Raw genomic sequence first — 15,955 nt, 5'->3', positions numbered from 1 at the left:
TCAATACTTTCATTAGTTGTAACTTGAGATATTGTGTTTGTCATATCTTCTGCAGTTGTAGGTTACAGTGGGTGGGCTCCACTTCTAGGAAACTAAAAGAAAGATGGAGGGAACACCTTAGAGCTGTTAAGAACGGAAATTAAAGATTTCTCATTGTGACACTTCTTGAAGAGAAGCACACCATAATATCTGAAATACCAATTACGTTTCTAGGAATTTAACAAGTTAAAATAAAAAGGAGAGGTGGTGACCTTGAACCATTACTTAGATCCAGAGAAACTCTCAGGATAGGGAAGTTAAAAACTGTGAGAAAGGTTTGAACATGGATCAGGAACTGTATACACTTATATAGATGATATGCTCATCCTTTTATTGGATAGTTTTGATGTTTAGGTTGTCATTTAGTATAAAGTAGATTTCCCTAGTAATTTTTGACGGAAAGTCTTAATTTTATTAAAGACACAGAGGCGAGTATTATGCTTTCCAATCTTGCTTTAATGTAATAGCAGCCAAGATAAACTTATAAAACTACAGTTCCCAGACGGCCAATCAACCGGTTGACCAATGGAAACTATGAAATCAACAGCACCAACCAATGAACACACAGGCTCAGGTATAACGACAGCTCCGACTGCAAACAGCCCTATTTTCTTCAGCGAGTGGATTAAATAGTGTCCATAACCAGAGGAAAAATATTGAAAACAATACATAAGGCTAAAGTCCAAGCAAAAAAGTCTTGACTGAAGTCCAGCAAGGTCGTCCTTGGAGCAGGAGCGAGGGTAGGAGGATCACCAGTGAATGACGAAACACTTTGTAGAGGAGCAAGATCCTGTTGAGGACGCTGGATCCGATCAGGAAGAAGCAGGTGGTAGAGCAGAAGCCGCTGGAGGGAGGGAGAAAAAACAGATATTAAAAGGTGTTGCGACGGGATAATACTCGCCTCTGTGTCTTTAACACAATTAATACTTTCCGTCATAAATTACTAGGAAAATCTACATTTTATGTCAAGACCGTGTTGCAGGGATGCTGTTCATATACAGAACTATGCACAGGAAACCAGGACCTCGGTGTCTTGTGGTGTACCAAAAAACCCACCTCAGTACCTAAAACCCCAATCTGACTAGCAATGGTGTCTCATTCGTTCTCCGTACTACAGCAAAGCTACCAATGATTAGACAACCTCGAACAAGCGACTTAGTTCCTCTCAGGAATAGTGGGAAACAAGAACACTCTTTCGCTCCAACAATCATACTTGTCCACAAAGTGAGTAAACAGAGACACTGTATAGTTTTAAATGTTTATTTTAACTAACGTGCTCTATAATGCAGTACACAAGCCAATACTAGCAGCAACATCCATAAGAACAATATAATCAGCATTGTGACCATTCCATAAAGCACAAAAGGGGAAATCATAAAATGACAGTGGAAACAGGACTATAGCGCCTTTACCACCCTACCCGTGCTATGAGCTAGTTTAATATAATTATAGAAGGCCTCGAGGCTTTGTCAGGGGGACCCCACACCCCCAAGATTAGATGCAATGAATTACATCTTAGGACAAGCACAGCTCTTCTTCGTTGGAAAGGTTTTCTCCAAGTGCCTTTTTATGCATATAATGCCATATTAAAAATCACTGAGTTTCAGTTGTGCAGCTGTGTTTCATGTTATGTCTATGGGCGTGGGACTGACCAAAGTGAATCAACAGCCTACATTGTTTTTCGACCTTGGACACGCTGTCCAGACGAAGAGCACGGTGCACAGCTAGATATGTGAAAGGCAAACAGTTCAAATGTGAAGAGGCGCAAACGGAGTATCTACGAGGATAGAACCATGCAGTGTCGTGTGCAAAAAGCGGCAGAATGGCGGCCAAGCATATACTAACTTATGCTAACTTTAGCAATGTCCGCAGTTAATCCCATGTCTTCACTAGACCCTCCCCTGGTCAGGCCAATGGTCAGTGGACTTCCGTGCATACAGAGTTCAAGGAGTGCGAGCAAAATCAAGAGCATCTATATCGATGTAAATGCAGATTTAGGCAAAAGAGAGTTAACTTACAGTGATGCACACAAGTCTGCGGGTGAAAATTGAATTAAAAAAATATAAAAAGGACAACAATTTTTTAAATCAATAATGGGATAGTGTGATCCTCGATAAAACTTCGTTGTTGGAAGTCATGTGCCGCTGCACAGACATCCCATTCCGCCAAAATTCCAAGCGCAGCCGCACAGGCCATAATTCCAACACCAAAACATTCTTGTTCATGGGCCACTAAGGGACTCATTAGCAGGTCAAAATCCGGTGCAGGAGACACCGTATTGGAGAGGCAAAGATCCAGTGCCCATTCAAACTAACATTCTAAGCAGTGGAACACTGGTTGTACGCAAGTGAAGTAAGCGAAACGAAAGGATAATCCATAAGCCACGCTCAGTGTGGCCAAGGGCAGAGTACCGTAGCATTCAAGCTTACGACTACGAAGCAGCAGCAGCCGATCTCAAGTGTGTAGCGCCACAGAAGGAACAGCCATTTTGCAGCAGGCAAACCAACAGCAGAACCCCAGCAGCTAAGGCAATTAATAGTGGTAAGCCGCCGAAGATGCTGGAAAAAATAGAATGAAAAAATGCCGGTATCACACCACATATAGTTTAGAAAGAAGTTACAAGGCCAGAGCCCACAAGTTTAAACAAATGGGCAGGCCTGTAGTAGTAGAGGCATTGAAAATGGCAAGAATCAAGGTACCGAAATGCAGTGGGAGGTCAGTATTAAGAAGCGCTTGCACCTCTGTTCAGGTGTTTGCCACGTGAAGGACGAAAGTCTCACGGGCAGATACGAGTGCAACTTCTTTTTGGGACAATAATGCTCTTATTTTGCTCAATTTATTGAACTCTGCCTTTAAGGTCGGAATGGAAGGCCAAATCGAGATGTCGAGACTCCCATGTGGGGGTGGGAAAAGCACATTTTTACAGCAAACCACAGGTTGTGAGACTGTTACAAAGTAAGGGATGCCTGCAAGCATGCCGCAGCAGTCCTCATTGTTTAAAAGCAGATAACTACCATTTGCACGCAGAGCGAACGTAGGTGTAATAGCTGGTACTGGATTACCCTTCAAAACACAGGCCAAATTTGGGGCCGTAAGGTTACAAGCACCATGCAATTGTATATTTTTGCAAATAAGAGAATGATCGGGTGTTGAATCACATGATTCCCCAGTCAGGTACACCTCTTTGTCATCCCGTAGGCACCTGTATGTGAATGGTAATGACCACACCTCATGAAGGAATGCACTACCCAAGGGTTCGTAGCGGCCCAGGGGATAATGTTTGATACATAAACTAAATTTAAACAACGAAAATGGCAGTGTTCTTACCCCTTGGATAAGCCATACAGCTGAGTCAGTTTCTGCCACAGAGAATGGCAAAGGATCCAACTTTTCAATATGTAAAGGAGTGTGTGTGGCATCCTTCATGGACATAAACTGCTGTTTATCTGTCAAGTTAAATGGTAAAAATAATGATGAGGCGTTCAGATAATCACATTGAACTTTCCCCATTTTCAAAGTTTGCAAAGTCCAAGCAAACTGCATAATTGAACGCAATTGATTCTGACCATGATATAAAACAGACACTTCATCATGAATAATATCAACAACAGATGAAACAATGTTGTCTAATGTGTAAATGCGGGAAGAAAAGGTGTAAATACTATTATCAACCACTGCAAGCACCTTCTCTAAGTTAGCCTGGTCTATTGCCCTTAGACGAGAAGCAGCTTCAATTTGGGACAGCTTCCAGATTTCATTGTAAGTTGCATAAATAAATCTTTGAGATCTAGGACCAGCAGGTCCTTTTATAAAATCTGTCAAGTCAATGTCACCTGACAACAACGATAAATGGTGTTTCACTGATGACAGGGTTGAGTGTTGTAACCAATTTTGACATCATTTTCCTACTGAATAGGTGGTAACCGAATGGGAGTCAGAAAAATGCGGATCAGGTCTATCCTGTGTGTATCCCGGGGTTTTCCCAAGAAAACTGTGTTGGCAAGAATCAGAACTTGCCTGCCAAACTAACCAGCCTAGGGAATCTAGACTAGAAATATTAAAGGTATCATTTGTAAACTGCGATTGCAAATCTTCAATGGCAAAATCGGTATGATTGCTCCAGTTCAGATAAGTGGCAAGAGTTGGAATTGTAGGGGCATTCATTTGCTTTGAAGTAGCCAATCCTAAGCAAGTTGTCTGATAAACCGAATTATTTAAAAACAGAATCTGAATTGGTATGAGGCACGCGCGATGTAAAGCTTCTGTGCCTTGCACCTGCCAGAACCTAGAACCTCAGACAGATTTAAGATCTACTTTATCTTTCCATAGTTCATAGCCACCCACCGACAATTTATCAATACAGGATTTAGAATACACTGATTTAGTGTGGGTGAGCATTACTTTAGAATTGAACAAAGTATTTAATCTAAAATAGAATGACCCTGGTTTGTATTTATTAAAATCAGTAAAATCAGTAAATTTTTTCAGTAGTGTCTTTGAACTGCCTTCTAAGGGAACCGGGCAATGTTCCCACTGAGTATAGTTAAAAACATTTCTAAATGTATTAGCTTTATGCAGATAATGATGTCCATAATGCTGGCAGAAAAACAAATCCGCGTAATTTGCAGTATTCTAATACAAATCTTCAGCATCAAATGCAGCATAATATTTCAAATATGAAAACAAAGATTGAACGGCTTGTACATCCCAATCATCAGAGCATATGTTGTGTTTCACTACATCCCCTATAGAAACACGAAGTACATTTGGAACATTAACCACTTCAGTAGGGACATGAATTCGGAAATTCACCGCATCCAAAACTATTCCATCCGCAACTGGCCAGACAGAGATGTTGAAAAAAGTCTGTTCTCTTTTCATGATGTGAGAAGAAGAGTGCGGAGCCAAAGTTCCATCAACCAGTTTTACAGCAGAGCGTTCAGATAGGTATTGACCATTGATCATAAGGAAAATAAATGTCACAAATCCAGTTGACATGAACAAAGAAATGGTGAAGAGCACCAGCCAGATGTATGTCCAAGGTGGAACCAAATAAATCTGTTTAAACCAGATGACAAAAATAGAAAACTTGAAAGGGGCACTCGATGATGTGGAGTTAGTGTCAAAAGAAAAACGTGACTGGTTAAGGGCATTCGATTGTAAACCAGGCAATGCCTCTGTAGTGGGATATGCATATTCTGTTTATTCATTTAGACGGGAAGCCGGGGGATTTAGCAAGGGGTTAGTAACAGAGGTCATCTCTGTGGCAGTGTCACGCTGGATGTTGTTTGACGTTGCCAAAACTGGATTCCTGGATATTGCTGGACAGGAAGCAGCTGGTGTGATACTATTCAGGATCGGCCAGACGTTGTAGCTTGACATTGTCCACTGAGATGTATTTGTTATCTTTGCGACCAAGAAGTGGTGGTAAAATGACTGTACGAGTACCCTTCACGCCAAGCACTGGGACAGGTGCACGATAAGAGGGGCCAAACTCTTTTTTGTTCTCCACCTTCTCACGGACCAGGTCTCCGACTTTGGGTAGCCAGCTGACTGCCGGAATCTGCAACGCAGCGTCAGTGGCGGAGGGTAAATGTTCCTTTGCAAGACTGTCACGAGTCTCTTGTAGTTTCTGTAATACAGCAGAATGATTATCTACGTCAAAGGATGCGGCAGTCGCCGCCATGTCTAGACCATCAAGGTCTGTCACAAACATTTTCATGCCAAAGAGCATTTCCTATGGGGTCCGCCCGCCCAGAGATCTTTTAGGGAGATTATTTACTGCACATTGTACGCTATACAAATGGGCGAACCAGCTCCTGCCAGTACCTAAAACTCTAGCTGTCAAGGATTGCTTTAAGTCAAAGTTCATTCGCTCCACAACTGAGTTGCCCTCAGGACTGTAGGGAGACGAAAATTTGACTTGCACCCCCATTGGCCTCATGGAATCCTTATATGCCTCAGAGGCGAACACGGTATCCTGGTCAGAATGAAAGGTGCCACATGCAAAAATTCCCACAAAGGTATGCAACTCCCTGATGCCAGTTTGTGCATCAGCACTGCGTTGTGGCCAGACCCAAAGAAAACGTGTGCATGAATCAACTGCAACTAAGATGAACTTATAGGCAGTATCTGAAGAAAATGGACCACAGTGATCTAGATAAACAGAACCGAATGGTTTATTAGAAATGCACAGCTGTGTTTGTGGTGGGCATCAAAGGTTTAATCTGCTGACAAATGTCACAAGAAAGCACATACTTACAGGTTTGTTTATATAGCCCACTGCCACAAGTAACGCTGCTGTAAGATAGAAACAGTGCCAGAAACGCCTGCATAGGCCAAGGCCATGCCTTTGTGTGCGGCTGTTATCAGAGAAAGTCTGTGGTCCTCGTTGGAAATCAACCTGTCACCAACATCATGAATTCTCACATAAGGAACTTTATCGGGACTTAAATGATAAGAGTATATCGAAGGGAAACCCTGTGGGTAATTACCTCCCTTCTCTGTAGCAGCTATAGCTGCCAAGATGTCATCATCAATCTCACTCATGGATCTTGTAACTGCTGCAACTGAATATGTGGCTACTGCTGTTTTAGCTGCTTCATCAGTCAAACTATTGCCGACAGCGTGTACTCCCACGCGCTGGTGGCCAAGAGTATGAATCACATGTTTGATCGGTAGACATTCTTTAAGATCTGCGACTCGAACCTAAAGCATTTTATGCTTAATTGCGCTGTCTTTAGAATCACGATAGTCATTCTAAGACCAAAAGAATAAGTTGTCTTTAAAAGACTGAACACAGTAGTAAGAGTCACTTACAATCAAAGTAGTCACATTAGGATCAGCAAACTCCAGTGCCAGAACCAGAGCACGCAATTCTGCCAATTGGGTGGTACAGTACCCAAGTGCCTGCGTGTGCACAACACTGGACTTAAACTCACCGTTCACTATGGTACCTGCCACAATTGCGCACGCCGACGAAGAAGAATGTTTTGACCCTGTCGCCGGTTGCGCTGAACCGTCGCTGTAAATGATACAATGGTACTCCTCTGGCGGGAGCATTGACAAAGGAGGAGTCTGCAGTGAGGAGTTGAAGATAAACGTGACATCCGGAGAGGTCAACGAAGTAGCCCATTGTATCCAACGAGGATGCAAAGCTTTTGAGTTCGGTATACTGGCTTTCGTCACTGCTTCAAGAGCAGGATATGGTGTTACAGCCAGCATGCGTTTCCCCTGAGCCAGTGCGCATTCCTTCAGGATCGCCATCTGGACAGCTGTCAAGATCTTTTCAACAGTTGAAAAATGCAGTTCAGCTGAAGTGTACAAATGTGATTTGTAAGCAATAGGTACTGTGTCCCCTTCATTAAATGTCAAGTAAGTGAAACCCACTGCGCCTGGCACAATTTGTATCACTAGGTTTGTGTAGTTATCACGTGTCAACAAGTATTTAGATTCAAGAAGATCAGACTGCAAGGATTGCAGGATAGCTGAATAATCCGGAAGCCAGCAGGCTTTTGAAAAGTTAGGTTGTATCAAAGCATACAGCGGCTGGATACGCTGGGCATATTCAGGAATGTAAGTTTGACCGAAGTTTAAAAATCCCAGCAAAGATTGCAATTTTTTCAGGGTTGTAGGAGATTGCAAACGTGCGCATTTCTCCAAGAAGTGAGACACCAAGCCTCTACATTCATTATTGAGCTCATAGCCCAGGAACAACACTGTGTACTGTGCAACGTGTGATTTTGCAAAGTTAAATTTGTAGCCGTAGTCCGCAAACAACACTATGATGCGGTCCACGTGACAAAGATGCGGCCATAATTAGTCGTCCGTGAGATAAATAACATCAACGTACGAGTACGCATCAGCGTCTATGTCATCTAACAAAGAGACAACACGAGCGGCGAAAACGCCTGGGCTGTTTCTGTAGCCCATGACCAATCTTTTAAAATGTTTTTGTTTTCCGCCGGCTGTAAATGCTGTCCATTGACTACTTATGGAGGACAGATTGTGACTGAAAAAGCCATTGGACATGTCAAGCATAGTTTTATATTTTTTATGTACAAGACTGTCTACTAAAGCAGAACTATGGGTATTCTGAACTGCAAATGTGCGACAATGAGACTTCAAATGCCGGAAATCTAAAACTAAACGGTACGACACATCTGGTTTGGTTATGGTAAAAAGAGGGTTATTTATCGGTGACACACATGTCTTAATCACTCCTTGATACTCTAATTGATCTGGAATCTCAGAAACGGGAGCTTTTGCCTCCCGCCGGAGGGGATATTGGGTTTATGGCTGTGGCATAGACCGCAATGGTGTCTCATGCGGGGGAGAGTCTTTATCCCAGCCCACCTGATTACGGTACAGAGCCGGTGCAAGCACCAAAGCCCACTCTTTCGCAAAAGCCATTGCTTGCTCCTTGGCAACATTGTATGAAAAATTCGGGAGGATTACCTCCTCCCCGCGTGGAGCAGCTAGAACAAAAACCGGGGGCCAGTCTGCCTCTGCTAACAAAATGTCATATGAAGAAGTCAGATTTTCCCAAAAAATCCCTTTAACTAGATGTTGTATATCACCTTCAATCAGTAATACAATTTCATATAATCTGTCAGGGGGAGCCACTCGTGTGTCAGCAGTTTCAACTGTGATGAAAGTTTCAGTTGATGGCGCCTCCAGAAATGGACGCAGTGCTTGCCGCACTATTGTAACCTCCGCTGCTCTGTCTAGCAGTGTTACTGCCCATGTTAGGTTCAGGAGGCGGGTTCTCACCGTCTGTGGCATATCTCGCTATTAAAGCAGCAACTTTCTTTTTCTCAAACAATGGCCGCTGACGAGGAAAATCGTCCTGCTTCCCTTTTCTGTCAGTCTGACGAGGTTGCTCGTGTCCTTGCGGTGCACCTCGACCTCTGCCATGAACCTGGCGTTCACCTCCACCGGCTTGTGAGCCTGATGTTTCCTGCGAAGAATGGGGAGAACGCTGATCAGGAACCTGAAACCTGTCAGGAGACCTAATTCTCGCGCAGTCGCGCAAATCATAAGTGCGCTCAGAAGACCCGGGTACCGGTGACGCTGCACGTGACCCTTGTTTCTGTTGTTGCTTCCCCTGTTTTTTATTTTTCCAATTCTTTTTAGGAAAAATAGGACGGTTGTCTTTAGTACACTGGGCCGTCTGAGCTTGCTGTAGTGCTGGTATTCTGGCAAAAGGCTTAAAACCCAAACTATTGCGGCCAATGGTCTTATAAGCATCTGCAACAATTTTTGGTAACTCGCGGGGTTTCTCTTCTTCAGGGAAAAGACGCAAGGCATTAGACACCTGAAAGTTAACCGCATCTGCCTTGACATTTGCAAGGAGGAGATCAGCAACCACGTCAAACACGCCGACAAGTCTCATTCCCAACTCAACCACCTCCTCCAGTCTGTGCTCATCCTGAACACGCTTAATCAGCACAGTCATAGAGGGCATGCTAAAACACTTTGCATACACTGCTGCGAATACTTTACCCCAATTTTCACAAACGGTTACCTCTGGCATTAAGTCTTTCTGAAAACTAATTGTTAAGATTCCGTGTTTTCCACAGGAGTGGTATTAGGAAATATCGCTTTCAGCTGGTCAAATTTCTCAGCAAGACAGTAAGGTAAATCATCCTTATTCTGGGGTCGCTTGCCCATAACCAAATTTACCATGAAGGGACTAATAGACATCCCTGCAGGTCCAGCTGGTTGCGCCTCAACCCCAGATGGTCTCACCTGCAGGTTGCATGAAACGTATTGTAATAGAGCCGAATGCACCTCAATTAAGGAGGTGTGCAAGACACACAATTCGTCTATAGTGGCTGTTAGATAACGTGGATGTGGTGTATACCCAGCCAAAATTGGCCAAGTGGCCCCTGGAAATGACAAAGGGCCTAAACGGACCCGAGTCAAGGTGTGGGGTAGGTCGCCATTAAACCAAATACGGTGTTGTCATGCCGAAATCAGAAATTCAAGAGTAGTACAAGGCCGATATAAATTAGGTGTCGCAGTGGGAGTGTATACATGGAACAAGTTATCATCCCCTTTCACTGCCAGAAGAGTTACCCAAGAGTAAAACACCTCAAAGTGGTAAGCTGGATTAGCACCAACCACAAAAATAAGTGCGATACCCGTGCCAGGCACTCCATATGGGGTCAAATGACGAGGGAGTAATGCTATGCTCCGCAAAGTCGACATCAGCCATAAGGACTATGATAAGGAAAACAACTTAATGCATGGCAGCGCAAAAGGGAAGCAATTCAAAAGAATAATTAAACCGTTTTATAACATAAGCTTGAAAGAACTGAGGTTCTGTAATTCTCGAGACTGACTCCATTTTATTGTGCCACCATTTTGTGTTGCCCTAACGTAGGCCTGTGAAGGTAGCCTGGCGAACAAAGTGGCCTGGCCTTCTTAGTCCATGTATACATTAACTAGGTTTCTTTCTGACTCAGGAATGAACTGTAAGAAACTGACCTCTTCACCTGAAACTGACCTCGCAAAGCCAATTTCCCTGATCGATCTTTGTCTGAGATTGCCAATCAAGATACTGTACATGTAATCATGCCATGCCCTGCAGTGCCATCTAAATCAGATTAACCTTTGTGAACTATGTAATTATAATGTTTTGCCCATGTCCTGCTAAAACCCCAAAGGCTACTCACCTGCTGACCCTCCAGATTTTCCATTTGTTTAGGAATGTAATTGGTACAACTCCCTTACATGCCTGGGGCAGGATAAAGAGTATATAAGACGTGAAGTAAGACCATTCTATGGACTACCTCATTCAGTTGCTACGGCTTCTGTGTGACGTAGTCACACTCCTTTGAGTTTAATAAAACTGTTCTTTTATATTTCAGCTTCTGTGTCAAATTCTTTATTATTGGTTTGAATGGACTAAGTATCAGTGAAACCCCTGAGAAGGAGTTTATATTTCTTCAAATGGCGCGGCCAACGTGGGCCTCATCAGAGAAGTGGCTATCTGTGGGAGTGATCTTGTCAGAAGACAGAAATCTACTGAGGAGGACCGGACAGGACTCTACTAAGGAGGTATTCTGTGCACGGAGATTCTGGGGATTCTTTGTCTCTGCAGCCAAGTATATTTCTGATCTTCCTGATTTTGATCCTCCACATGATGTCACCTCTGACTGAGAACATTTTTGGCGTGAGTATTTTAAAAAAAGACTGTTAGGTCATTTCGAACTTGGCAGTTAGAATTTGGACAACCATTTGTTTGGTAAAAGTCGTTATGCGACTCTTACTGTTGGTTTTTGCCTTGGATTGGTAAGGTAGTTTAGTAACACTTACTATAGCTTTGGAATTTTGGAATGTGTGTTGGCCAACTTTGGATTTGTATAGGTTTGTATATGCGAATTGCAATTTGTGTAGGCAGGTAATGAGGAGATTTTTCTCTATCTGGTTTTGTTGAACGGTGCAACGTACGAAGAGTACCTTAAGCACTACTTTGATTATAATATTGCATATTCTGCAGTATTTTTGGCATGCCTGTTTTCAAAGCTCACGTTGAAGAATGTGTTGCTTTTTCTTGGTGTGATGTGAAGTAAATTAGCCGGCTCCCCTAGAGGGAATACCTAAATAGGTATAGGTATAAAAACATATTTCTTACTTGGTGATTCTGTATCCCCAGGGAATTAAAATATGGACATAATACATACGAGGATCCTTTGTTCTGCGCAATCTTATGAATGGAGATATGAAGAGCGATTTTTGGTGTTCTGCCAGCCTAAGCTAGTGAATTGAGTGTATCTTGGCTTCTTGGAAATAAAGGTCTGTGGGGCTGTTTTTGCAGTCTTTTGGAACACTATTGAGAAGCGCTTCTTGTAAATATGACTTACAACTAGTATTTACAAATGGTTTGGTTTAAGTACGGTCTGTGGGCTGTCCTTTGTTTCTGTCTTGAGTATTGATCTGTGGGTTAAATGTGTGTTTAAATGACTATGTGGTTTTCCCATTAGTGCAACTTCTGTAAGTAAATAGCGATGGCACTATTTATGAAATAAATGACTAAAACACGCTGTATTGTGTGTCCTGAGTGTTTGACCCCTTTCTGTTTATGTCTGAAATGAGCTCAATGTGTGTTTGTGGTTTTTTCTTGATGTTTTCAGTCTGTTAAGCAAAATGTCAGTTAATTAATGAAGTAGAAATGAACCATGTGATATGCTACAATAGCTATATTTTGCTATTTCATTTATAGAGTAAGCAATTATGCATATGTACAAACTGTTAAATGCTTAAAGATAAAATTAAAATTCACATTCACTAGGAATAAAAAGGCATCAAAAACGAAATTGTGTGTTTTGTAGAAAAATAAACTTATAGTATTTTTTTACTTACATACATTGTATTAGATATTAACAGGCAAACACTTCAGCTGAAGTAAATCTTTGCTGAACTCAAATGCAACACGCATTAATATGTCAGAGTTTGAAAAAGACTGACACCATGCTCATGTTATAACACTGAGAGACAAGCTTTTACTGCCGCGGAGCAAATAGCAGGTCACGAATAGACAGGAATGTTTACTCAAGCCAGGACTTCGCCCTCAGTTTAACACGGGTGGAACTTTGCATTTCAGGCTGTTGTTTTAAAAAAGGTTCCAAAACTACGGTTCATTATTTTGTATTACAAGAAGACATTTCAATTAAGGGTTTCCTCTCTTTAAGCATTTTTATAAGCATATTCTTGGTTCTAATGTTAGAATAATTGTTCTTTTAAAAAAAAAAAAAGTGGCGCAAGAATTTGTCATGTTTCAAGTTAAGCTTCTGTGTTTAGGCTTATAAATAAATGCGTCTAAAATGATAGGCAAGGGATGCAGCTTGCGTTTATATATGGACCTATCAAAAATGATTGGGTTTATTAAAAATAATTATTAATTATGAAAAAGAATTATTAAAAATAAGTGCTTCTAAATTCGTTTTTTAATATTTATAAAGCTTAATACTCATACTGTGACCTCCTAGCATTAAAATTTAATTTAAGTTGTGTTGAACCGCAAAAATGAGAACATTTGCATATGGAATTTCACTTGGCGCAGGCGTAAAAAACTCATTTTTCTAAGGATTTACATGAGATATGTCTAATGTCCAATCTCTGCAATTTGTAAAGAACATTCTGAGGATGATTAATATGTAGCACAATTATAGGATATTAATTTTTAAGTGCCCCAGGTGTCAAAGTCGAAATTGGGTGAGGGCACTTTTTAGGCAGCATTTTTTTTCATTTAAAGTAGCTTTTAAAGTGCCTTAGGCTTCAGTAAATGCATACATTTAGGTATAATACAAATTTGCAGGTTGTTCCCATTTGGGGTTGCTTTTGATGGCTCAGTGAGCCAATGTGCCCGGTGCAGAGGTTTGAGTTTAATATCAGGGTTGAAGGTTTTAACTCTAGCTGGACCTACTGAGACGTTCATCCATTTAAGGTCGATGAAATGAGTACCATTGCATAGGGTGGTAACAAGCATTTGTTCTAAAGCTGGTATGTTGTGTTGTTGTGTTCTGTGAATTATTCACAGTAGATGTTTTTGAGTCTGGGATTAGGAGTGGATTGTGGCCCCTAAAGGGAGTAATATATATGGTATGTGGTTTTGGATAAGGGTTGGTTATTGCAAGTTAGAAAGAGTTAGGAAGGCTTTTTGTCTTTGACAGCTTCAGGGTGAAGAGAGAGAGGGCTGAGGAGAGGCAGATTTTGACCTTGAGGTTAGTAAGGTGGGGGTTAGCAGTATGTCGAAACAAGATGAGTTTTTGAATGACTCCTTTGAAGAAAAAATGTTTGTGTGTTTTTCACGTTTTTGCATTTTGTCCTTCTATGAATTGTTCCTGCTGGTCCTGTGTGTCAGAAGCGACACAGTAAGTTGTATTTGACAGCTGATCACCACTAACTGGTGACCAGTTGTCAAAAGAAGGGTGAGGAAAGTAAAAGAAAGTGTACTTTTAATTTTAAGCCTGACAAATTAAGCAGGCCCGAATATTGGGTTTTGGGTGCATGAAGTGCGTACGTCACCGCTCATTTACATGTGCTATTGTAATTTGTCTATGAAGTGCGTGCGTCACCGCTCATTTATATGTGCTATTGTAATTTGTCTATGCTTTCTGTGCTTGGTATACAGCAAGTATACCTGATGGCTTGACATGTGTGTTTTTATTTTATGCACTTTTTTTGTTTTTGCGTTGTGTTTACGCTTTTGCTTTTAATACTGTTACAAGCTCCCCTGTGTTGTGAGGGGATGGTCATGACGATGCCCATCGCTACGCAACAGTTGGTTGGACTTGTTCTGGTTACTAAATTTCACAGATATGATATTTCATGCTGTGAATATGACAGACAACACTTCACCAGTGCATGTCTATTTGGCTATAATGGTATTGAAAAAAAAAAAAGAAAAAGAGATATACAGGATTAAAAGTGTGTCACCTGCAGTTAGTCATGTTACTGCTCCTTCCTTTAACCCCTTCGACGCGCATGACGGAGCGATTCCGTCATGCACGTTGGTTGCGCTGTGCGCATGACGGAACCACTCCGTCATTGCCCCGCCCGCGCACGGAACCTTCAGCGTGGCGCGGAAATCCGCGCCGCGCTGAAGGGGTTAAGGGACGAGCAACCTAGATTGATGTTCCCTGATTAGACCCTAAGGATGAACTATAAATCTGTGGCTCTTGCTAAAGGTGACCTAACTTTCCTTATGATATTGCACTTCTACATGTCGTCATAAGAGACACCAAGAGTTTCTTATTTGCTGTCCTGAGTAGCAGGATTGTGATTTTAAGTGGGTATAGTACCCCCTCCGGACAGGTGACTAGGGAAAGGAAAAATTGTAGACCAGACACCAGAGACCTGAGAATTATTAGACTAGGGTGACAGGTATTCTCAGTGATCATGAGGAGATATTGTTTAGCCTGTGTATTGCATGGTGCACTTGCTGCACAATTATTAAAGGGAGGTATCTGCATGCCCCTGATAATTTGTATCATGCGTTTCCCCTTTTGAGGTGTTCTAGATAAGGAATGTAGGAACTCACAGATGTAGTAATTTAAGAGATGTTTATCCTATTAGAAAATCATGAAATGAATATTTGTAAATCCATAAGGGACTGGCCTATCTGTAAAACTGGTGCTACTATGAACCACGTCCAGTTTTACTAATGATACCAGAATGTTTAATTTTATTGGTTATTGAATTTGCCTTTTGGGTTCCCCTCCTTTATATCTGTCCTACCTCATGAGCACTTTCTTTTTTTCACACTCCCCTTGGAGCAACCTCTTTCTCTATTAGGAGCGTTTAATATGGTGATCTGTTCTAAAAGTCTCTTAGTTTTCTCTGGTCTGTATCATACCCTGTTCTCCTCAGGTTTTGTGCTGATCATGCATCTAAACTGACACATTTTCACTCTGACTCCTGCAGTCCCACATTTTGGTGGGTCAGCACTGATTACAGCTCAGGCTACTGCTGCCATACCTTTTTGATGGTGCACTGTTCACACACATGTTGTGACTGATAAAGGAGAGACTGCAACATGGTCAATCTCCTTGTGGCTTAATTATATTGAGATTGGATACAGACTGTCATGTAGCAGATCCTATAGGCTGGCACACTGTGTGTTTGAGTGTTGGTATGAGTTACTGTGATACGTTTGGCTGGCTGTCACTCTTAGGGTCTTGAGATGATCATTGCTGCCTTCTTTAATAGGCACCTACTCTGAAATTGATTCTGGGCTTAACTTCACCTCAGAGAGCTACTTTGAAGGTACTGGCGAGCTACCAGTGGCTCCCGAGCTACTCATTGGAGACCCCTGGACTAGAAGTACTGCCTTTGCCTTTGCATCTTATGAGAGTGACAGTGCATTCTAAACCAGAGCTGTCCCATGGCTTCTGGCCACTCCCTTGAA

At 41.9% G+C, this 15,955-nt stretch overlaps 1 protein-coding gene across 1 annotated transcript in view; it reads right to left on the bottom strand.

Moving 5' to 3' along the window:
• Positions 1–514: 514 nt before the first annotated feature.
• Positions 515–15,955, bottom strand: part of LOC146784261 (beta-1,3-galactosyltransferase 2-like) — a 250,783-nt gene continuing 235,342 nt past the window's right edge. Inside the window, exon 2 of the transcript XR_014970807.1 lies at positions 515–883. The gene's annotated coding sequence lies outside the window, so the exon portion shown is untranslated. The remainder of the gene's footprint in view (positions 884–15,955) is intronic.

This window comes from Triturus cristatus, chromosome 11, assembly GCF_964204655.1.
Source record: "Triturus cristatus chromosome 11, aTriCri1.1, whole genome shotgun sequence".
Lineage (NCBI taxonomy): Eukaryota > Metazoa > Chordata > Amphibia > Caudata > Salamandridae > Triturus > Triturus cristatus.
The sequence above is the reverse complement of the archived record's forward strand: the minus strand, read 5'-3'. Positions and strand labels throughout refer to the sequence as shown.